The sequence below is a fragment of the Cupressus sempervirens genome, chromosome 8 (genome assembly GCF_028749045.1).
Source record: "Cupressus sempervirens isolate cs-2001-9-10 chromosome 8, ASM2874904v1, whole genome shotgun sequence".
NCBI lineage: Eukaryota > Viridiplantae > Streptophyta > Pinopsida > Cupressales > Cupressaceae > Cupressus > Cupressus sempervirens.
This window is the reverse complement of record NC_143125.1, coordinates 633,590,825-633,616,977: the sequence shown is the minus strand read 5'-3', so window position 1 is coordinate 633,616,977 and position 26,153 is coordinate 633,590,825. Positions and strand designations below refer to the sequence as shown.

The 26,153-nt window shown below is 34.8% G+C and overlaps 1 protein-coding gene across 2 annotated transcripts in view; it reads left to right on the top strand.

The window, feature by feature from the left end:
- The window catches only part of PARP1 (poly(ADP-ribose) polymerase 2), a 149,854-nt gene that overhangs the window by 89,917 nt on the left and 33,784 nt on the right, over window positions 1–26,153 (top strand). The gene's annotated exons all lie outside the window — the stretch shown is intronic.

The window sequence follows — 26,153 nt, the reverse complement described above, 5'->3', positions numbered from 1 at the left end:
TCATATCTGATCTCTATTATAGGCTAAGGACCCAATTATGGTCCTATATAGAAATGATAAAAGACTCAGAATTATATATGTTCATATGTTGTGACCATTGCCACACATTGCCCATTTGCATGGGACCCTTATCCTTCTCCAGCTTGGGCCTTCTGTTTTCTGTTGTCTTTTAGGTTTAGTCTCGGTCTCCAAAATTCTCTGGTTCTTAGCTGAAAAGTGATAAGATTTTGAAGAGGCTCTAAGTTGGGTTTTGCCTCTTGCAAATTTGCAGTTTCAATTTTGAGCTTCCTTTTGAAGTCAGGGTTACGAGGTAACGGGTTGGTTCTGAAATCCTTTAAAGATAGGCTATTAAAAGTTAAGTCAATGTGAGGCCTCAATTTTTAAAAAAGTTACACTGCCAATCAGTGATGAGCATGGATAAGTCAATTCTGAGTAGTAATATTAAAAAGATATGAAGTCACAAAATCAGAAAGCCAAAGAGCTTGTTTTGAAATAAGTGAGATACCGCGATATTAGTGATGGCTTCAATATGCGGATGCCCCTCTACCAGCAATAGTACATGTCCAAAAATACATATCGTACCAAGGGTACGTTTGAAATGTACAAAGTACATATTTACAAGAGTCATTGCATGTTGCAAATAAATAATGTATGTACGAGAGTGCATCCAATGCAAAATTGAGAGGATGGAAGAACCATGATGGGAGATGCGAGTCCACAAATAGAACATATGAACAGGCTGTAAACATTAAAGTCCACTATAAAGAACAAACTGTGTTCAAATGCAAGCTCTACAAAATAAAGGAAAATTGGTCAAAAGGGATACTTCTGGAGATGCGAATCCACAAATAGAACATATGTACAGGCTGTAAACATTAAAGTCCACTATAAAGAATAAACAGTGTTCAAATGCAAGCTCTACAAAATAAAGGAAAATTGTTCAAAAGGGATACTTTTGGAGAGGTGGGCATCAAATTCATACCTGTTGCAAGTCTTAATACTGCCAAGAATGAAGAAGGAATGTGATAAAAAAGGAAGAATCTCGTACATGTTTGAGTAGTGCAAAACAACAAGAGTAAAAGAAGTGTGTAAAAAAGCGATAATCTACATGTGTACCCAAGCATACCCAACAAGGATCACACCGGTTGTGAAATACATAAGATGGAGGAAGGTTGCAAATCTAAAATCATCCAAAATAGGAACCAAAATCATGCTTAGTTTTTAAACTATGCAAATAGGTCTGTCTATCTTAACCATACTCCAGCTGGTCAAGAAATGTATCAAATGAAGAATGAAATTTGAGGAATCCAAAGCTTTTGAATGTTTGGAATCTGTAAGTCAGCATGAGCTTTTGTTTTGCAAAATTGCATCGTAGCTAGAGAGAAGTTTAAAATGCGTATGATGACTAACAAAGAATGTAAGTATTTTCGGGACATGCAAAAGAAGTCATACCCAAACAATAGCCATGCTAAAATCATCTTGTTAAAATGAAACCAGAGGGATGAATTGTTAAAAGAAGTCATACTCAAACAATAGCCAAACATATGCAATCATCATGGCATAACAACATCAAATCAAATCATACAAAGAACAAGAAGCAACAATATGAAGCAACAACAAACTTGAAAATAATCCATTGTGGAAACTCGAGATCTAAAATGTTGGAGTGCAGTTCAACACTCATCAAGGAATGGTCAATAAACATGAATCTGTAAGGGAGATGAAAATGCTCCCGAGAGCAAAATATGCACGGTGACAGACTTTATAATTTTGGATAAAAAATCTTAGCACACTCCAAAATGTGCTCGGGCAAATGTTTGGAATTTGTAAGTCAACACGAGCTTTCTTTTTGCAAAACTGCATTGTAGCCAAAGAGAAGTTTAAACCACGTATGATGACTAACAAAGAATGTAAGTATTTTTGGGACATGCAAAAGAAGTCATACCCAAACAATAGCCATGCTAAAATCATCTTGTTTAAATGAAACTAGAGGGATGAATTGTTAAAAGAAGTCATACCCAAACAATAGCCAATCATATGCAATCATCATGGCATAACAACATCAAAGCAAATCATACGAAGAACAAGAAGCAACGACAAACTTGAAAATAATCCATTGTGGAAGCCCAAGATCTAAAATGTTGGAGTGTAGTTCAACGCTCATCAAGGAATGGTCAACAAACTTGAATCTGTAAGGGAGATGAAAATGCTCCCGAGAGCAAAATATGCATGGTGATAGGTTTTATAATTTTGGATAAAAAATCTTAGCACACTCTAAAATGTGCTCGGGCGCATAATTGTTTGGGTCAAGAAATTTTCTCCAAAGGACAATAATCCTTCATTGATGCAATAATGCACTCGACCGCATGTTCACCTATGTCATTGAATTTTTTTCTAAAGATGGGAGTCCACAGGGCAGCCACAAATGCGCTAAGAGTGCAGACTAACCAAGGTGAGGAAATATTATAAAAGATTTTTAAAGTTCAAAGAGTTAGTTGTGTTGAGATAGCTCATGACAAAAGGCAATTCATAAGAAAAATTAAATTGTGGAGGAATATAAAACCAAGGCAAACATTAAAAATCTTTTTTAATATAACAATGCATTGAGGAGTATGGGTTGAACATAAGCCATATGTTGTACACGGGCAAGGAATACGTCATGTGCTAGATATGATGGGTTAAGGAGGTAAAATTAAAGATGAATTGTAATTCAATGATTGAAGTCCCCTCCAATATCTAATGTGTTTGCCTTAGTTATATAAAATACAATTATGAGAGATGGGTATTGTCTGGATGAGATTTGAAATTTCGAAAAAGCTTTGAAAATTTGGAAATCCCAGAATTTTTTGAAAGAGTTTGAAGCAGAGAGAATTCCAAAATTTCAAGATTTTGGAAAAAGTATAAGCTTTTTGAAAAATTGAAAATTCCGGAAAACTAAATACTTTGAAAATGATGAAAAGTAAATGACAAAAATTAAAATTTTTCAAAAACTTCAGGATCTGTGAAAAGTTTGGAGCTTTGGAAATGTATAATATCTCAAAAAATTCTAAAATTCCAAAAACATTGTAGTCTTAGTGATTGAAAAAATTGAAAATTTCGGAAAGTTTTAGTTATGGAAAATTTGAGAAAGGGAAAAGGTTGAAATCTGAGGAAAAAGTGAAAAAAAAAAAAGTTTTCTCGGAAAACATAAAAAAAATTGCAAAAATTGAAAAACATAGAAATTTCAATATTTTTTGGACAGATAAAATATTAAAAATTAGAAAAATAAAAAAATCTCAAAGGAGTCCTCACAACTTGAAAATTTGGGAGAACTTGTAAACTCTCCAAAATGCAAAAAATTCTAAAAAATAAAATTTTGAAAATTTTCAAAATATTAGGAAAACTTTGAAATATCTTGAATTTTTTAATCCAACATCCAAAAAAGTGAAATCTTGAAAATTTTAGAATTTTTGTTTGAGAAAGTGAAAAATTTCAAAATTTGGGAATATTTGAGAACTTGAAAAGTATGCTTTTTCGATTCAAGTTGAAAAGCAATTAAATATTATTCTTTAAAGTTGGAAAATGTCATGTCTTGTAATGATTAAATTAAATATATAATAGTAAAAATAAAATTAATAATTATCATTCAAATATAAAACAAATATATTTCTAATATGAAACATTATTATAATAATAAAATATAATTATTTAAGATCTATATCATTATAATAATATATATATTATTATAGTAATATATATTGAGCAATAAATTTAAATTGCTTATTTAAACATAATAATATTCTTAATATATATTTCAATTTTTAAAATTAAAGTAGACCAAATATAAATTTATTTTGTCAAAGCAACTAAATGGATAGTTGCAACCTTTCATCCACACACATATATTAGAGTAAAAATTGAATAATTTTAAAGGGGGAGATACCAGAATATATCGTAGAAGATATATGGCAGAGGGTATTAGAAAGATCTCTTATCAAGTCTAGGAATTGCATCTCCTGTAAAACCCATCTTTTGGATATTGCCTTCAGGATGTATCTTGGGCAGCCGTGGGATAAATAAGTAACAATACAAGGTGGGCAGTGAGGGAAGTAATAACATTTAGGTCTGATCAAACACCATAGATAGAAGCAAGAAAATACCAAAGGAGCACACTGACATCTATTTCATTACTCATGCTCACTAAAGGCTGGGTGATCAAGATCACCATTAACACTATCACAGGTGTTGGACTCTCATCCCCTAAATCAGTTTAGCACAAAGTGAGCGAGGTATAGTCTTGTAGACGACAAGAAAGATTGGGGCCAACATTAGGAGAAATAGAGAAAACACGTGGAAAAATATCCACAACAACAACAACAAAACTGTCAAAGCCACTCATTGCAGGAAGTCTCATACTCAGGGGAAGAGACAATAGATACATACGGTTCATTTGATATTAACCATTGGAAGACTTTATGATATAAAGAGCATTCAAACATCAAAAGTTGATTTCAGAGGGTGCAACCTCTAGCATGATTTATAATAAAGTAGAAAGCGTTGGCTTCAAATATCCTTACAATAATCTAGACTAAGGAAAGGAGGATAGTCAGAGTGTATATAAATTGCAGAGACACTTCTAGATAGCACTTTTAGTAACATTATTGGTCATTCTTTCATTCTAGTCCTATTGCATAAGTAGGAGAATAATATGTAACTATAGATTACCAATCTAGGTGTACGTTGTCATATTAATATAAGCTATTATGTGTGATAGTACTCATCTAAAACTTGGATAGAAGCTCGATCCTTATCATACCCATAATTATTCGACCTCTTATCATAATCAGCTGGAAATATTAGTAGATAGTTAGGAGTTAATACCAAATATTACATATTGAGAATAATTAATTCTTATATAACAAATATTAATGCGATTAGTATTGCTTAATATATAAGACAAAATAGAAAGGAAAATTGTACATAATCTCCATTGCACAGTGCAATTGTAAAGACTAGATAGCTACTCATGTAAGGAGATAAAGTGCTTGCCCCGATATCCCTAGCTATTCCAAGGAGGGACATTACAATGGTATTAGAGTATGATCTTGAGATCCTGCAGGGTAGAAGATAATCATCAAAAAAGTGAAGGCTAAAGGGATACCATCATGCAATCAGAGGAAAAAGGAAATCAAGATTCAGTTAGGGTCCGACAAATATCAAAGGAAAACACATGTAATTACGACAATATCTATTTAGAGCGATACTAAGAGCATAAGGAACATATTGAGGTCATCTAAGGATAATATGGCATAAAATGAGTTATTTACAAGATTTACAAAACAAAATATATAGAGAGCATTCATAATGGATGTTGTGATTCCTAAAGGGAATCTAGAGACCCAAGAGATTTTGTAGAGGGCATTTTTGAATGTTGGTCACAGAGGGTATTCACGATGAATGTTGACCATAGAGGGCATTCTTTATGAATGCTGGCCATAAGGAGGCACCCTTGAATGTCGGCCACAGAGGACATCATGTGAATGTCGTGCATAGAGGGCATTCTTGAGTGTCGGTCATACAGGGCATCCTCGAATGTCGGCCATAGAGGACATCATGTGAATGTCGGCCATAGAGGGCATTCTTAAATGTTGGCCATAGAGGGTGTTCTTCATGAGCACCGCCATTGTGGGTAGAGGGCATACTTAGTGAAGCGTCACCATGCTTGAGAGAGCGCGTTCTCAGTTAGCGTGGCCATTCTTGGTAGAGGACGTTGTTAGGGAGCATCACCATTTGTGGTAGAGGGCATTCTTATTAAATGTTGCCATTATGGGCAGAGGGCATTTTATAGAATGTCGTCCTTATTGGCAAAGAGCATTTTGAAGATTCTATATTTGAGAGTCTTCTTCATTGGAGGCAAGAAACACTTATCCAAGTACTACAACAAATCAGAAAGTTTTTTATTTATTTTATTTTTATTTTTTTCTGAATTGTTTTTAAAATTCAATAATATGATGAAATATTTTTAAGGTGATAATTTATATTTCAGTTCTAACTTCTAACCTTAAGTTGACATTACCATTTCAAAATTATTTGATTGGGTATTGACATTGCATGTCAAATTGGAAGGTTTGAAATGCTTGAGGACAAGCAATTTGAGGAGGGGTGAACTGTCATGTCCCCACTTTTAGATAATAATTTAGTAATGATTAAATTAAATATATAATAATATAAAAAATAAAATTAATAGTAATTATCATTGAAATATAAGGCAAATCTATTATTAATATGCTACATTATTATAATAATAAAATATAATTATTTAAGATATTTAGCCTATTGTCATTATGACAACCTTTCATGTGGAGAGTCTATATGAAAGGCCTTTTCTTGATTCATTTTCACAACACAGATTTAAAGAGGGAATTGAGAAAGAAAAGGAAGTTTCTTGAAAGTTGTGAAAATGATTTCAAAGAGAGATTGTGAAATTTCATTAGAAAGAGGAATTTTTTAGCAAGCTAGAAAAAATTGTGAAAATGCATAGCTTTTCCGAGAAAAGTCTGAAAAGCACATTCTAGAAAAATGTGGAGAAGTTCTTTGCAAATTTTCTCCTTTTGGAGAAATTGCTTTTGTTTTCTCTGCTCTTTTTACTTGATCTTATATATGTTTGTTTTTTGTTTTTTAGGAAGGAGAAATGACAAAACCTAGGGGAGCAAGAAAAACTAGAGGACAACTTATAAAGAATGAAAAGAGAGGCTTCTACCTTGAATCAAAGATTATTTTAAAATGGGCAATAAATGGAGACACTAATATTGGTGGCCTTGATATGAATGAGTTCAACTGAAGGATGTTTTGATACAGAGACCATCCACCAATGTATTTGGCCACTCGGATCGTGAATAGTGGGATCATTGTTGTAGTCGATTTTCCTCCAGCGTTTTAACATCCTGAATTGATTTTGGAGTGTGCATTACAACCCCAAAGATGGAACAATCAAGAATTTAGATGGAAACACCCTCAAAGACTTCTCTCCATTAGCTATGTCTGAAGCATTTGGAATACCCTCACCTTCGAAAATGGTGACAAAAATAAAAGAGCAAGCACTTAGAGTCTACATTGCCGAGACTTAGTTTTGTGGAGAGGTCATTAATAGTAAATGGTTGAAGAAAACAAGTCTCACCATTCCAAGTTGCCCAAGGAATTGGTATGGCTAGACTTGCAGCGAGAGTATAGTGACATGGTCGTGATGCTCACCTGGATTTTTGAGATAGCTCTGTCCTCTTGATTTGAAGCAGGATGTGGTACTTCATCGAGCAAGTGGTTGGAAAAGTCAACAAGATAAGATTGGGCAAGACTTATTAGCGACAACCTGATTGAATAATTGGCAAATTTGGAGCAGACTAGAAAATTCTATATGAGATCCTATGTCATCTCTGGAATAATGAAGTATAATGGGTTGAGATATAAAGGGCCAATTGGGAGCGAAACTCAATAGTTGAAAGTTCATGAATGCTATCAACAATTGCATCTGCATGCCAAGGATGACTATGCTAGAGTTAATGTTGCCTTTGCTATGCGTATTGTAAGAACCCTATAGAATAGGTTGCATATGGGGTTATCAATTGACACAACGAAGTTGTTGAAAGAGTATGGAGTAAGGTTTATTCAAAACCCTACTTTTTCATACACTTGAGTTCGAGGATTTTCTTTGTAGCCATACAAGCTTCCAAGGTACCCAACGGAAAAGATAATCTTGTTGGAGCTTACTTGGAAACTTGCTATTTATGACAAGATTTAGAAAGGGAAAAATAAATTGGACTTGGATTTCCCAATTCCCATAGGAGAGGGCAAAATTGAGATATGCTTGTGTTTGAAGGCAATAGAGAGATAATTTGATGAATTGTACTTTATTTGGGAAGGACTGATTTTGATCCCTACATCAAAATCAAATCAATATGAGGATCAAAATACGAACATAAAATCTATCTTGAGGATTTTTGGACAAATGCCCAATGAGAATGAAATAAAAAAAATGATGTATTCGAGATTGCCTTTGAACATGATCAAAACATGCAACACATTCCATGTACCTGATCAGATGGAGGAAGATTTAAATGTGGTTCAAAAAGGATATAATCCAAAAAGGAGAAGTTATTCATCCATATGATTGGCAAAGGAAGGAGATCACCAATATTGATGTGTTGCTTAAACCAGTCTTGTACTTCACATAGTGGTTGGTTGATTGTTAGCTTAGCAAGCTAGTTGTGTTAAGGGATGGATTCAAATATCATTTAATGGGTCATCAAGCATTCAAGGACGAACAATCAAAGCAAATACCTAGAGAAATAGTAGAACGAGGAGAAACCCCATTTGGAAGTGCAAAATGTAGGAAAGGAAAAGGGGTAGCTTGAGAAATGCAACCAAGGAGTAGGCCGAACATTCACATTAACCTTAACAAGAGGTAAATGTTTGGGAATGTTCCTTCTTCATTGAGCCGTATTCCCAGTGTGCAAGAGAGAGAATTTTTTTATAGATAGGAAGTAGAGACAAGTAGAAGAAGAATGGAGCAGGAGGGTAACCTGGTGAAGGCAATACAGGGTAAACTGAGTATTAATGCATACGAGAAATCTATACAAGGGAGAAGTAAAGGTCAAGATATTGCCATCGAGGAAAGTCTTGTTGCAATCTTGGAGAAAGAAATGATAGAAGCTAAAGATCATCCAGAAGAGGAAGAATTTCTTGTAGCAGTGGCGGAGGTTCCAAATGTAGAAGTTACAACTCTTAAAGTAACAATAGAGAGTTGGGGGTTGACGAAGAAATGAATATCAAAGCAGTGCAAGGGAGAGATCAATTCATAGTACAATATGATAAAATTATCCCTATTCCAAAATGGTCAAGGCAGGAAATTCAAAGAAGTTAAGAGAGAAGTCCACCTTGCAATTGAATCACAAGAAATTCTAAATGGAGTCAACTAATCCAAAGAAAAGGAAAGGCAAAGAGGTTTGCAAATATCTTTAAAGGAGAAGCTGAATCTAGGGTTCTGCGAATTGTAACTCCTACTGTCGATAGGACCAAGGATCAAATAATTCCAAACAAATAACATTTTACAAAGGTTGATCTAGGTCATCACTCTTGTGAACAAGTCATGAAGGACTTTGATGATTCTACAAAGGTTGTAAAAAATAAGGTGAATAAGTTGGAAGAAAAGTGTCAAAAGAAAAATAAAGAAATAAAGGCCTTGTGTGAATTCATAAACAACTTGCCTCATCTAGGGAGGGAAGAGGGTCTGTCTTTCGTTCCTCTGACAGGTGTTTTAGCTGAAGCAATGGATAATATTGTTAGAACCAAACATACCACTCAAGGTTCAAAGATTTGGGTGAAAGGAATTCAAAGGAAGCATTTAAGCATGTAGGAGAATTAATGTAAGTCCACATCAGAGCACTAGTTTTAATTTCCTGGATCCTATGCCTGCATGAGTCATGGGAGGATGAATACATTTGTCAAGATGAGATGATATTAGATATACATAATTTTATGGAGATTTCCAAACAAGCATTGATCGATGGTGGAGTTGTTGACAAAGGGATGCATGCGACTTCCATTGGTGGCACAATGCATTACTCACATCCAAGGGAACCTTTGAAAACTTCACCAAGAAATCTGTTTGATGGAGGAAAGTAGTTTGCAACATCAGACAAGGAGTACCCAACACAATTGCATCCTTCTTGTCACAAATATTGGTAGAAAATGAAATAATGGTAGGCAACTTGAGAGGCAATTTGGAAGAATTCTTTTCGCTGAATGCTTTCAAGAGAGATGATTTTGATAACTTATCCATTTTCTTGAATACCATGCACACCACTTAGGACTTATTACCAGGTTGGGAGGAAAGTTTTGGAAAACCAAAAGGGTTGTGATAGTTCTAGAATTCAAGCAATAATCAGTACAAGGAGTTAGAGACAGTGTTGGATCAATTCCACACTCTCAGGTGATGAAGTCAAGGATAGATGCATTTAATGCATAATGGGTGAATGTAGTGGTCATTTATTGCACCCCACTTCCCCCCCGGAGTGAGTATGCATATTGGACATTTATTACCCACTACCAGTAGTGGATTCCATGTTGTATTTATGTAGATTCCTTTTTTCTTTGCCTTAACCCTAATTAAGGTTGATGTGGCATGATTTGGGCCACTGATTATTGTTTTCATCTGAGCCATCCATTGTAAGTGTGGACTTATATAGAAGGCCTCGCTTCTCATTTGTAAAGGAGAGGATTTTGGAGATTGTCGCTATGAGCTATTGGGACAATAAAGTTTTCGTTGATGTTTGGTGAATACTTATAAGTTTTAGTGCTTGCTTGTCTTCTAAATTCCCTCATTCAGATTAACTTTTTAAAATAAATTGTGGTGATTGTAATGAAAAATATGATATTTTGATGAGTTGCTTTTGGTTCATACTTTTGACATTTTAGTGAATTCTAAATCGTCGTGCAAAGTTAGGTTCATTCATGCATATGCTTAACTTCTATCGTTCACATAGATTGTTCTTTATGATGGTGTTTGTAGTGGTATGAAAATATTTTGCTCAACCTTTGAAGATTGCTCTAGTTGACGTGTAGTTGTAGAATAACTTGGCGAAGTAGAGATTGGTAATTAAGAATTTGTCCACAAAAGTATCCATTTGTTGAGGTTACTATCCTTAGGAGTAGAATAGAATTTTTGAACCCTATCCCCTTTCATATCTGCAAATTTTGTGAAAATCCCAAAAAAGTACTTAATTGCAAAAACCTTTTAGTAGCTCCCACATCCAACATGACTTGAAATGAATCTTAACAAATATATGTAAGGCCCCATGTGATCATCAACAAATTACATCAACCACTGAGCTTATCCACAATCAAGACTTGACATAAAAGGAACCTTGGAGTGATCGTATGATCTTCTCGCAATCTTAGCATACACGAGAGTTTATTTAAGAGAGGATAAGATACTTGGGTATTTTGTTCGACTATTTGGTGGGTCATAAAACACATATCAACAATATGTATATAATAAATATGTTCATTTACAATAGTAAGATTGTAATATCAATTATAATAGAAAAAATCAGAAATAAATATCTATACTCAACCCTATTACTATTTGACTTACGAAAGAGAAGTTGTAATGTTACCAAGGATGGGCTTGTAAAAATTCCAAGCAATGGATCTCTGTTCTAGGATACGGTGGGGATGAACGACCTTGAGCACCTTTCTTACATCGACCCAAGAAAGGTTTAAGGGCTTGGATCTTTAAACTTTGAGGGAATTCATTGCAATTTGGTGTTTAGGCAACTTGGATAACATCTAGTCCTTCGGTCTTTGAGCTGAATTGGTAATTAGGTTGGATATGAGTGTTAAAGATAATTTAAATCTAATAAGATGAACAACTAATCGTATTAGGGAACAATACAAATATCTATCTAGTCAGATTAAACGCCAATACTTATAATTTATAAATACTCTATAGTAAACAAGGAAATGAAAATTGAATTGTTGTTAAACATGGGAATTCATACTTAATAAGCTCCATGGTAAGAACTAAAAATATTGCCTACTAGATTAATAGGATGTGTATCTAGTTGGATTCTTGGCTAATAAGTTGGATTCTTTGAGCTACAACTAGAGCAGACATTTATGAAGCATAGCAATAATGTCACGACTTATTGACGTGCATGGCTTCACATAGCATAGTGGATCTCCTCTCTCTATCTCACGAGCAAACACACAACTAGAGCACAAGTATATGGAGCATAACGATTATGTCACAATTTATTGAAGTGCATGTCTTCACATAGCGCAATGGATCTCCTCTCTCTATCTTAAGAGTAAACACACTAACTTTTGTACAAAAAGATTGGATTAATGCCCACAATCACAAAGATTCAGACAAAGGTATAATGTTAAAAAGGGTGGGACAAAAGAAAGTGAAGAAGTAAAGCGGAACCATAATGGAAATAGTGAAGTACGACTGTTTGAAGGGGAAGATTAGGTCAGAGTAAAACCTAGGGTTAAGGAAAGGTACTGATAATATCAAGTATGCATTTAGTCTAGAAGATAGGGTTTTAAGTGTATTGTAGGATTAAAGATACCACACAAAGGAACCTTCCTACTAATGAATTTGCAGTTATAGAGATTACTATGAAATAATTATATAGAAATATGCTTTAATCTAAGTTAGAATGGAGACCATCTATCTACCTACATTTCTTATGTTTTATATTCGAAATAAAAAGCCTGGCTGAAAGTTTGCAATTCCTAGTTTCCAATCCTAGATGACCATAAATTGTATGTAGATTTGCAATGTCTGAGGTAGTGCTAGATAAAATCCTCATTGCACACATTTGATGATTAAACCTGAACAATAATGCTATAACTTTGGAAAACAGAATGTGCTTAGCTCTTTAAGGATGTCTCCTCTTAAGAGTGATTTTGTTGATGGAAACTGTTATTAAGTTCAAGAGATATTAGATTACAGATCTGAATCTGTCAGTCTGATGGTTCTATGATGAATGGGGGAAGTTACTAGTGCCAGGTACAATTACAGAGTATTTCATGCAATATAGGAGGCACAAATCTAGTTGAAACTACACATTTAGTTCAAGGGATTGAGCTTACTCAGTTTTGCATTTAGTTCTCATTGTGGAGTCCCAATTAGAAAATCCAAAGGGTACATCTAATATGTTTTCCAGTTGTGCCTCTTTGTGTGCCATTGTTGGCTACTTATGTGGAAGCAGTTTCTAAATAAGCAGAGTTCTAATTTGTGATTCTTGTTCTTCTATACGTGGTTTCTAGTTTGGTTGGGTGAAAGTAGCTGATATTAATCTTATGGTTGTGCTTGCAAGATCTTTTATTGGGTTCATGTTGAAGCTCGTATAAGCAAATATCTGTAAACAATTAACAATAGAAAATTAAAACTGTACATTTACGTCAAAATGTAGCAATGGACGATAGTTAATGGAAATCATTATTCTTTTCAATTCATTTTAGCCATAGGCGACAACAAAGAAATAAAGCCAATACTTGTGAAATTCCTTCCTGAGAACAGTGCTTGTTGCTGTTATAGTCAAAGCGATCACTGCCATAAGCACCAATAGGAGGATCAACTTCCTGCTCTAGGGTCATGTCCTTAACAACTGGGTCAGACCGTTTGTTTGCTATAGCTGATGTCTTTCTTATCTTAATTGTGTTTGGAATACCACACAGCTGGGTCAGATCTTTAATCTGTTTAGCTTCTTTTTATTAATGTTGTTCCTGGTTGCTAAAATTGTCTCACCTCCTCTTTGTAGAAAATGGTGAGACCTCCTTTTAGTAGAATCAAGAATCTGTCTTTAGGAATTTCCAATGCCATAGAAACACATTGAGTCTCCATAATAAACCTCCTCTTGCCTTGGAAACGTTTTCCATTCTTTTTTTGTTTTTGCAAATTTGCCACAGGATCTCATCTGTTCAATAAAAACAGAAATCAGTTGTATTAATAGAAAACGTTTTGACATTCCCAAATAAAATAATAAGATTCCAGGTGAGATTACATTGAGTCTCAGTAATAAACGCCATTTTGCCTTGATAAACGTTTTTATTCCTTTTGTTTCCTCCAAATTTGCCACAGGATCTCATAAGTAAAATCAAGCCAGAATCTTTTATATCAATAGAAAATGTTTTTGACAAATCCCAAATAAAACTTTGAACCAAGTAAACTTGTCTTTATTGTCCCATTCAAACTTATTTGCATGTAAGAACAATGCTTCAAGCCTTCAAGGCATATTGACAGTTAAAAAAAGGTTTCCTAGTTTCAACCTGGTAACATGTCGGGTAAAGCCTAGGAGGAACATAATAAGACACTAATTCAATATTGACTGCCAATACACAAGAACTCATCTAAGACATGCTTTTTAAGGTTCGAGTTTTCCAGACCAAATCTTAGTTAGCACACAGGTCCCCTCAACATCAAATGGCCAAGGTTCCAGATTCTATTGAGACTGTCATTCCGCTTGTATCAACAAACATGATGTAGATCTCTTTTTCATCATATGCCTAAGCGCTGTACCATCAGGCCTGCTGAAACTCATCAAAATTACAGTATTCATTGTGAGAGACATGATATGTTGTTTTTCTAATTTCTATTAAGACATCATAGGTTTGTCCTTGATTAATAAGAATTTGAAATTGAGTTTGGGTACTTTCCTAGTCTTTCAATTTGCCATCAACAAAAAGTATCCGTAAAACAAGAAATGCCTCTGGAGTCCTAGGATTTTGCAAAATATCCTTGATTTAGGCCTATGGCTTATTGATCTGCTGTAGATTCCACCACATGGATCTATATGTTATGGACATACTTTCAGTTTGAAGATAACATTTTTATTTATAATCTACTGTTCAACACTCCCAAGCCTTAAATAATCCAAATATTACCAAACAAATTGGAGCAACAGGTTTATCAAATGTTTAACCAAAATCAAATTGTCAGTGTAAAGTGCTGCCCAGTCCCAGCCTATTTTGGACCTTGAAAGAGAAACACCATTTTTGATCAATATTATCCATGACTAATCGAAGACATTCAATATCCATTTGACAGCTAAGGCAATACCTTGGTTTTTTAAATTTTCATTGCTAGACAGCTTCTGTATTTAGGAAGACATTAATAGCTTCAATTCACAAAATGTGTTTTATATTAGGTTTTCCATGAGACCATAAAAATTCTTTGAGAGTCGTGAATCTTTTCAAACTGAGAGCTACCAAACAACCAAGTGGACGAATAGTAGATTATGTGTAAGTATTGGCAATTTTGTGAGTCATATATTGTCCCAACTAAGATAAGCATCTGCTATTTCCATTTCAAATGTTTTTATTTGCACCTTAAAAAAATCATTGTCACATACCTTTCCATACCCTTAAAAGAGGGATCACTAGGTGTCATGTCCCCTCTTTTGCGCTAGTTCTTTTGGCTATCTCCACATCTGGATAGATTAACGGCATTACCAGTAAGGATGCCTTCTAGTGACAAGGGAAGATTTGTCTTAAGTTCGTCATTTAATGTATTAAAGTACTTTAACAAAGTTACATTATGTTTTAATAAGGCATTCACTTTATAAAGTGACTCAAGTGACTAGAAGACGAAATGGGTGTTTTATCCCACATCTCTTATTCCAACACTTTTCCCTCACTTCGAGGTTATAAATAAGAGACTCTGTCTTGGGAAAGGAACAACGAATATATTATTACCTTTATAAATCCGAATGGTTGCTTAGATGTGACAGGTTTTTCCTAGGGACGAAAACCCCTTAAGGAAAAAAGAGGAGTCTAGATGCAAACCTAGCCTCTTTCTATTTGCACTTCAGAGTTATGATTCTAGAGCTGGTTCATTGTATTTTTCAATATTGAGAGTTTTAGCGCCAAGAAGAAGTTGGTATTTGGATACCCTCCAAGATAGCACGTACAGGTCAGTTGGGAGTTTAAGATTCGAATAAGGAAAGATTAGACTTTAATCAGAAAAAGTGTCATTTTCTGATGGTCGATACAGTTCTTATATACTTCGAGACGAGACTCCATCACTCAGTACAGTCAGGTCATAGCAATAGTGACTTATGAACTGGATGTTATCTGCAAGGCGTCGTACAATTTCTACCATGTGACTGCATCTCCTTTCGGCAGGGGCACCAACCTGAACACAAATCACTGTGGGCGTCAGTGGAGAACAGCTGCCATTGGTGAGCAGGTCCAAGTCGGCAAACTCGCATTGGTATAAATGACGGGACGTGAGACTGGAGGTCATTCCGGCCATGCTCAATCTGCCTTAACAGTATTCTTTCTATCATGGGATCTTGCATCACAGAAGTTAGCAGGACTGCCGGGATATGAAATCTGGGAGTTACGTAGGAGGAAATCAAGCATAGTCAACTCACGCAGGGAACACCACGATAGACAGCTACATGTTCACCAGTTACCACGGGTCTGTCGTTCCCTGTTCCTTCCGCATTTTGTTTGCATATGGATTAAATCTGTATTGGAATTCTGTTATCAGCTTAGAAATGTTATCAGCTTAGAAATGTTGGTCTAATGACATGAATAAAACGTTAGCACTATTTCCTGTGATCAAGTTTTGGATTCTTTGATTACTTAGTTTTCGGTAGCAGTGGTTGTTATATCCATTTCATAGCGTTATTTCTGCAGAAGCAATATAGTAATGAAACAGTATTAACATTTGCTAAAAGGATTGGTTTGAGTGGCAATTGTTTGACAAAATACCTATAGACTAGATTTGAACTATTTGATCGAACTAGCAAATATTATTACACTAGGAAATGAAATACTTAAGTATTTTAGCAACATTATTGGAACAGTATTTGGTTAACCCTTTGCTAATTGTCCTCCATTGACCATTACAAGAAGGGGAGGGTGTGTGATGCCAACATAAGGTGGTATAGCATGAGTCTTTGCATATAAGGGCCTAAAAACAAAGTGCAAGGATAATAACATCACATTTATGATAAATAGTGCTCAAAATATTGATACATGTGGTTCGTAGCCACTAAAAGATGCCACCATAATAAACTTTGATTTAAGTGTTGCTATAGTAGTTGGGCTTGGGATATCTTAGTAGCACATAAGAAGATGTGTAGGCTTGGCAAGTTTAGATGTCTCCTAAGAGTGGGGAGTGAGTTAATAAAGCTGGACATACCTAGGAGAGATGGTGAAATGTGTGTGAGACTAAAGTTGTTACTAGGACTTTTAAGTTGGCGTTTGGAAACAAGTGATGCTTATGACTATGTTGCTTGTATGCAATTGAGTCATCGCATGGTTACAATTCTAAATGGCCTTGGGCTTCTGACAATGTCCAACTTGTGTCTCATGTTATCTTATTGCAATTGGCATCCTATTGCTATCAATTTAACATTCCACTGAAATAACTTGTATTCATCCTTATTTATTGAAGGAAAAATGTCTTTGATTTTAGGTAGGATAATATTATAGGTAAGAAATTTAGAAATATGTGGAATGATAAATTGAAGGCTAGACTTTGTGGTCTTAATGTTGGAGGCATTGTTAGGTGAGAGTTTGAAGCCAGTGTAAATAATACAATACTCTTGAATGCAACATCTATATTATATCTGGCCATGTCCACAAACTAGGTTATAATTGGGACGTGTGTCTAATAATCTTTGAATATGACACTGCAATTTCTAGTTTGATATTTGTTTTAGGGTTTATGAAAATATTTCAAAAATTGCCTTACCAAATATAATGAGGTTTATTTTGTTTGCTGTTGTATCTGATTTTGGACATATGAAAACTTTTAAAATTTGCAAAATAATAAGAATATTTCTCGACTTTGACATATATTACTGAAGAAAAATAAATAAAACAAAGTGTAATGTAAAATGTAAAAACCAAAATATATATAAACAGGTTTCTTAAGTTCTGTTCTATACTATTAGATATATAAAATTGTTGAATATGAGTATATTTATATAATATATAAAATTGTTGAATATGAGTATATTTATATAACTGTTTTATCTAGCCTTATCTACATTAGTGGGTCTCCAAAATTTGTTGTTTACTTATCTGATACTTTATTCCATACTGTATTCATACTTATTCCAAGAGATATTAAAAAAATCAAGCCTCATAGGTTTTGGATTCTTGGGTTATATACAAGGAGTTGGAGGTGTTGGTACTCTCAAAATTCTCTACTCTCAAAATTCTTGGGTTGCAAAATATACCCCTATTTGAGGTTTTAGTACGTATCTGCCTGATTTGTGTTTTAAGCTCTATCATGAGTTTCAGACTTAGGTAAAAATGCAGATTAGGCACTAGCCCAAAATGAATACAAGGAGTTGGAGGTGTTGGTACTCAAAATTCTTGGGTTGCAAAATATACCCCTATTTGAGGTTTTAGTGCGTATCTGCCCGATTTGTGTTTTAAGCTCTATCATGAGTTTCAAGTGCTCTACTCCTTGGATTTAGCATATGCATGCATCTCTGGTTATTAGTTTGCAATTTTGAATCATCTTGTGAGATTTCATTTTGAGCTAGTGCCTAATCTGCATTTTTACCTAAGTCTGAAACAATGTGAACAGGCCAGACCCATTTTGACTTTGCATAACTTTTTCCCAGTTGATCCAAATGAAGAAATTCTTTCACCTTTGCATTCTAGGGGTCAGAGGCATCCCATGTTCCAATTTTTAGCACGTGGTCTATCCATTTGATCAGTTTTCAGAGAGGATTCCAAATGCAATTTCTTATGTTTTGATGGTGATCAGATTTGCAAAATTATCAGTAGCTCTGTATGTGAGGTCATAAGAAGCTGTGATGGGTGAGGCTAAAATGATGATACCACTGCATTCTATACATAAAGGACTAACCCTATGCTTGTTTTCAACTCATGATGAATTCGTGTGGCCACTTTCCCGAGTCCATCCCCAATTTTATTCAGCTTTACCATATGGCCTAGTCCACAACGCTGAAGTGCCCACTTTGTTAGTATACAAAATGTGCCCAGTTATTTGTAATGAGCCCAAAATGCATACACATGTTTTCCATGTCAGACTGAACCAATGCCCCACGTGGCAGGGCTTAATGTGATTGTTTGACATGTTTTTGAAACCAATCCTAGATGCAACTTATCTTGAGATTCTTCTCTTTTAGTTGACATGTTTACAAGTTGCCATTTTAACTGAGAGATTTTAGAGACCCCATTGATCATCATAAAGTGTCAAAGGTTGATTCATTATGCTAGCATCTAGGTGTACAATTATGTAACATCTTTGTGCCCATAACTGTGTAGTCAATATTTTATCAATCTCAAATGAATTGCAATCTATTGCTTGGCAACTTTTTTAATATCAGAGCAAAGATAAATTGAACTTTAAGGAATAAAATCACTCAGTTTGAATATTGTCATAAGATGCCATTCTGTAGGGAAATTGTTTGTGAACATGGGACGGTGCTTACCAAATGTCAGAATTAAATGAGACAAGTTTAGAGGCAAGTAATTTGTGACACCGAGATTGTTACACATTGCATTTAGGCAAAGTGAGTGTATATGGACCGATATGTGTGCTTACCAAATGCCAAAGTTGGATGATGTGCTTTGGTCAATTTTCAAAGCCAATTAAGGTGATGGTTTTATTTGGTTGGTAGCACCCTGCAAAAGCAAGTAATCAAAATATGAACTTGTAGAGAATTAAAGAGGGTAGATAGATTCAGGAAATGATGCCAATGTATGGCTTAGAAGGAGAGTCGCACCAAATGGGAGCAAGACAGCACATGCAGGCTTTATGTTTAGGTGTAAATGCCAAGCATAGAGGCGCCATTGAGAACATGACAGATGGGAAGTCAGCCCGATTGCGGGGGGGCTTTTTTTCCAATCAAAATGGATGCTAATCAGGATGGGCAATGTCCTATTTGAAGTCACCGTTTCTTGCATACACTAAATGTATGGGGGTTGCCATTTTTAGTTTGTAGGAGCTTGCATTTTGATTGAGAGCTTTTCTCTTCTTTTGAGCACGTGCAACGTGAGGGCGCCATTACACACAATTTTCATTTGGGCAGAAGGCTTGTTCTTTAGAAAACATTGAGGCTTGCGTTTTGTAGGAGGCAGACTGCCCTTTTTTCATTAGAGGGCTTTGGTCGATTGCAAAGTGATAAAGGGGCATCCTGTCCTTTGGATAATCGCAAGGGGGGGGGGGAACCTTGTTTAAGATGAAAAGGGGGCCATCGCTTGTACTCACACGGGCTCACTATATTGGAAGATCCATTTGTCTTGAAAGGACTATGCGCCATCTCCAAATTGGACGTGTAGATTAATAAATTTTGGGCTTGCGATCCATAGTCAAAGAGCGCATAAGGAGACAAAAGAGACTATTTCAAATTTTCATCACCAGTGGGCACGATTCATGTTAAGGGATGAATCCCTCATTTAATATGTCTCGGGTCTTCTATGTATTTTCATATGCGACGACACAACGACACAATAATATTGTGTCTAAAGCTCAGGCTTTGAGACACATGATTTGACTTTGTGCGTGGAGGCCATATGTGGTTTATACGATAGACAAGTTGGAAATTTTGAACAACTATGACGATATGGTGGACACATGGAAAATAAATTGGGAATGACTTTGCGCCCTTGACTGATGATTAGACACATGACATAGAAATGAAGTGACGCCATGGACACTTAGCGAATGGTTGCAGCTTCGTGTCCAAAAGTGGGTCGCGATAGAAAGCTAGCAAATCAGCGATAGGGCAACACATGGCATGGGCCAGCTCGACTGATTGTAGAGATGGGCCCGACTAGTTGGCAGTGATGTGGTCGTGTGAGCAAATTAGGCGGACACATGGCCGTATCCAACGAGCATGATTGGTGGGACCCTATTAAACAAGTGGAAATCAATGATTCATCAACATGCCATAAAAGGTGCTCAAGAGATAAGCAATACAATATTGTGAGCTGCTGCCACGTGGCAGCATGGCCTAGTGAAGGTCGACGATGAGGTAGTAGATGACAGAGACAAATGAACCGACTAGGCCTTGACACATGGCAATCATTGGGCACATGTTGACCACTTTGGAGGGAAGGAAAATTTCAAAAGTTTACAATAAAATTATTAAGTTAATAGGCCTAGTTGAATGCACAACTTGATAAGGGGCTTGCATTTAATAAAGGAAGAGGTAGGGCCCGCGTTGCAAGAAGTTAAAAATTATTTCCCCTCATAGAAGATGAGGACCCAACAAACAATAAAAAGGAGATGGGATATTAAACTAAAGAAATCAAATGGGGGCCCATGTAGGAGCTTAAAGAGGCAAATAAAATATGAGATTTGAAGGAGATATTTGATTGGTTAAGTTTCCACCAATCAGGAGTGACGTGCACATTGGAGGCCAGTATGTTTATTTTAATGGAAGATTCATTTTATTATATATTCGAGACTATATGGTAATGTGTAAAGAATTTAAATGATGAAGGTCTATGTTAATAAAGTAAATGGGGCACGTTAGTGAACATTAAAGTAAATAAAATAATCGGAGGCCTGTTGTTGCTGTAATTTTAACAGGGGATGTTTTATAGCAACAATATGTTATTTTGAAGACACAAGAATAATATTTTTATGGCTTTCTAATGACAGTTAGGGGCTGTTTATGACAAAATGAAGATCTGGGTATGCTCCAAATTTGGTGAAGGTTTTAACAACAATGTTGTTTTGCTATTGTAACATTTTGAAGGGGTTTCAGTAGAGATTTTAGCAGCAATTTGGCTTATCTTCCAGAGTAGGAGTTGAAAGAGGCAAATAAAATATGAGATTAGAAGGAGATATATGATTGGTTAAATTTCCACCAATCAGGAGTGACCTACATATTGGAGGCCTGTATGGTTATTTTAAAGGAAGATTAATTTTATTATATAGTTGAGACAATATGGTAATGTGTATAGATTTATAAACGATGAAGGTTTGTTGTAATAAAGTAAAAGGGGGCACAACAGTGAGCATTAAAGTAAATAAAATAATCAGAGGTAGTTTAATGATGATCAGGGGCAGTTTATGACAAATTGAAGATTTGGGTATGCTCCAAACCTAGTGAAGGGTTTAACAATAGTGTTGTGTTGCTATTGCAACGTTTAGAAGGGGTTTCTGCGAGATTTTAGCAGCAATTTGGCTTTTCTTCTAGAGTTTGTTTCTTCATCATTTGAGAGATATTTTGAGTTTGTTGCAACAACTAATGATGAGTTTTGCTTGTTTCAGTTCATGGGATGGATTGAAGGTTCTTCTTCAATAGGTGGAGGAGAAATTATGGTGACAAATGGCACTTGGAGATTAATTCGAGATTCTTTCTCTTTTATATCTTTCTTTCTTTCTGATTCTCAAGGGTTGGTTCTAGATTTTGGAAAATTTCTCCACTTTTGTGATACCATTCCAGCAAGGGTTTTCATTGTATGAGCAACACTTTGTATAGCTTTCAGGAGTAGAAATAATGAATCTTTGTCAAGCCTTTTGTAGGGTTTTGAAGTGTTAAGTTTGTAGCTTTAGTCAGATTGATTTGATTATGAGATCCATTGTTGATGGTAAATCATCGTTTAGACAAATATTCTTATATATATATATATATATAATATTATATATTATATATTATATATAATATGTATAATATGCATATATGGGTACTTACATTATTGTTAATATATTTATTATTATCTAGTGATGATTAATTGTAGAGACATAAGACTTCAAACTTGCATTTGGAACACCCCAATAAAAAATGGTAATTTTATTACATTTGCAGAAAACAATCTTTAATACAACAACATGGTATTAGAGCCAGACTGCAAATGTAAGAAAGTGTTTAAAGGCATGATAGATAGATACAAATTTTAGATAGTAAAGTGGAAAATTAGATAACCATTTAACGAAACCGAATATAAGGAAGAGACATAGTGGGGATGTTACATCCCAAATTTTGACCTAATTTAAATATAGCCATTGAGGTTCACATGAAGTCAGTTGACAGTTAAATTGGTTATAATACTGTGAAATGATAAGATGGTTAGTCGTTATAATTTCATGTGAAGATAACATGCTAGTTGATTATTTATCACGAATTCATGGAATTGAAAAGGCAGCTAGCCGTTATGATATGATTATTTATAACTTGTTATGATAATATGATTTAATTGTGGAGAATTTCCTTGCAGGAAACACATTGAAGGGGTGGAAGCATTGTCAAAAAATAATTAGGCTCAGGAGCATCACCATCACTAGGCAGATGGGTTGAGGACCTAGCAACTTGAAACAAGATACATCTGTGGGACCCACATGAGCTATTTAAATAAATAATTTGAGAAACATAAATAATTGAGTTAAATTATAAATCGTACCTCAAAGGATTTTTAATGATCTTTTACCATATAAGATATATCTACATATGTACATATAGATATAAAAATGAAATGACACCATTATATTATAAAAATTTAATAAGTGATGTCACCTCATTAATATATTCACATGTACATATATATATATATATATTATAATAATATTTAAGATATAATAGTATATTTGAATTATAATCTTCCAACTCTATTTCTTTCCATTTTAATATTCTTTGCTTTTAACCGATTAAAACTTAGCATGGAAAATCAATTTAATATTTGGCAATTCAAATTGTCTTATAATATTTAACCGGCGGAACCCAAGAAGTCACAGCTTGTTCCTTTATATGGAATCCGTGAGAGGAGTTGGACACATGAGTAATCCATATGTTTTCCAAATTTCTAAATTCCTTCTGCTATTTCCAATCTCTTTAACACCTGACTTCATCTCAGTATTCAGTAATTTACTCTTGCCGATACCCTACGCTTATTGATTAATAACTTTGATCAAATAGAACGATATCTTCCCTTTGCCATGCAAGTAATCCGGCTAAGAATCAAAGACTATGCAATGGAGGTGACATCTCAAGCAACTGGAGGGAACCGATCAGATTCCAAGATCATCAAAGCATCACTGAACTCTTATTAGGTCATGAGTTACCATTCCAATATGTTTAATTTCTATAGCAGCCGGCTAGGCATGGAAATCTCTTGTCTTTTGCTTGTGATCATGCTATTTCCTTTACTAGCTGAGTAATCCCTGTAAATTATGATGAACTTTCTTCTTAACTCTCATGGTTTCCAGAATCATAATAAAGAGTGTTGAATAGTAGCTCTTAAAGAAGGTTTCCTAAGTGTAATAAAATCTGAAATAAAAAGTACAATAACATCGAATTTCATAGCAGCTAGTTTTGGTATTTATCATGATGATATCTTCTTTGATATCTTGTTTGAATTTACAAATTGAACATCTTTTAATTTAGCCTTGTTCATGGCAAGTGATAACCAAGTATCCATAGTATGGATTCATAAATCATTATGCCAATAGATACTATAATTAAATAATCAATTTTGCAATGTTTAAAGAATATAATCTCTCAAATCATAGATTGTGATAACCTGGAATATATGTTAATTATGAAACAATTGAGAATCAACAGAAAGAACTGGTTGTTCTGAGAATTCCGAACACTTGGGATTCACCCAGTTGTGTAGCCAAGTAAAAGGATGAAGAGGTGAGAGAAAGGAATTTGCAATAACATGAAACAAAATCAGATATAACATAACAATGTTTATTTTTATTTTTAATATGAATTATTTAATAGTTCATGCATGAACTTGTTATTGTAATCTCCTGTTGCCAAGTTGAGTGGTGTGGTTAGATGCCAGGATGCTCAGTGGATGACAAGATGATCCTTGTCTATTTTGGGTAGGGAGGGCATTTCTCGTTAGAGATTGTGTGGGGATAAGTTATGGTCCGAGGTTGGGTGGTTAAGCCCCTGACAATGTTTCACCTCTCCCCAAGTTGCCTGACATACAACAGACAAAGCTAAGCTATACATTCAATTAGTTACCGAAAAAAGGTATTTTACTTTTATGATGTATATGCAAGATTAAGGTAAGATTAATTGAGTTATATTATTGTTGTAGTTAATTTACACTTAGTTGCGAGAGATAGATTCATCTGATGGATTGTTATTTCAATCTTCCGTTTATATGAATATTGAATATGAGCGTATCTTCTAATCTTAAGTTATTGCCACAATTAAGAAATTGGAAGGAAAAGAATGAGTATAGTGGTATCTGGAGTCCTAAATGATACAGTGGTATGTGAAGCCCTAATTGATTCACTGGTATTTGAAGCCCTAATTGACACAGTGTTATCTGATGCCCTAAATGATCCAATGGTAATTGAAGCCTTAAGTGATACAATGGTAGTTGAATCACTACTCATGAAAGATGGGTCAATGAGTTTGACTCAAAATTACACAGTTAAATCTTGATGGCAATATCACAATTTGACTTGCTGTGGAAATTATCTCCTACTTATCAATTGATGAGCTTAAAGGGCTTTCTAATGAATGTTCACAAGGCACAACACTTGGTGAAGGTTTTGCAAATGAGGTTGCAAGCTTTGGGTTTAACCATGGAGGAAACTCCGTAGTTAAGCGCGCTTAGGCTGGAGTAGTACTGGGATGGGTGACCTCCCGGGAAGTTCCGATGCTTCACCCCTATGAGCATCACCTAGATCCAATGAGTGCTAAGTGTTCCATTTATTCTCATGAGAGATGGATTCATGTTGAATCACTACTCATGAAAGATGGGTCAATGAGTTTGACTCAAAATTACACAGTTAAATCTTGATGGCAATATCACTATTTATATTATTGTTAATATATTTATTATTATCTAATGATGATTAACCGTTGAGACGTGTCTCTTCATGAGACGTCTCATCTAATATTTATAAGTCTTCAAATCTGCATTTGGAAAACACCAATAAAAAATGACAATGTTATTACATTTGTAGAAAATAATCTTTAATACAACACCATGAAGTCTTTTGAGTCATATTGTCATTGTCAATGAGGAACAACAAGATGTTTAATTGAAATAAATTCTGATTTTATTGTCTAAAATGTGTAAATCAATTTACTTATGAAATGAAATGAATCAAAGATTCTCTTCTTTTCATTATCTTGTTATGGGGGACACATTTTTTTTCATGCTTCAATCCAAGGGTTTGACTAATTTGGTTGATAGAGATTGTGGATTTTTTGATATCACACAAGTATTTGATAAGTAGACTGAATTAGAATGACTATTGTGGAGTGTTGTATGATAACACCTCATAGATCTGAATTTGTTTCATAAGTGTGTTTTGCAATGGTTTTGTTTCTCATGACTCCATTTGCAATAGATAAGGAACTAATCTCATCTTGATGTTGGGCATTTCTTGTTGTCCCATATGTGTTTCTTGCTCCAACTTTAAATCAATAATCCAGTTTTCCTTTCTTGTTGTAGTTAGTAGGTTGTTATACATCATGGTCCTTGAAGATGTGAGTTCATTGGGTCATTAGCCATCATCTAGCAACTCTCTTCATTATTGAAGCCTTCCATATGAGATGGTCTGTTTTGTGTATTCAAGAATATGTTTCAACAATGGTTGTATTTAGTGAATCCAAGGTCCAACTGCCTAGGTCTTGCAGAGCCTATAGTGTAGGAGGATTGTAGATCCTTGTTAGTTGGTCGAACCTTTCAAAGAA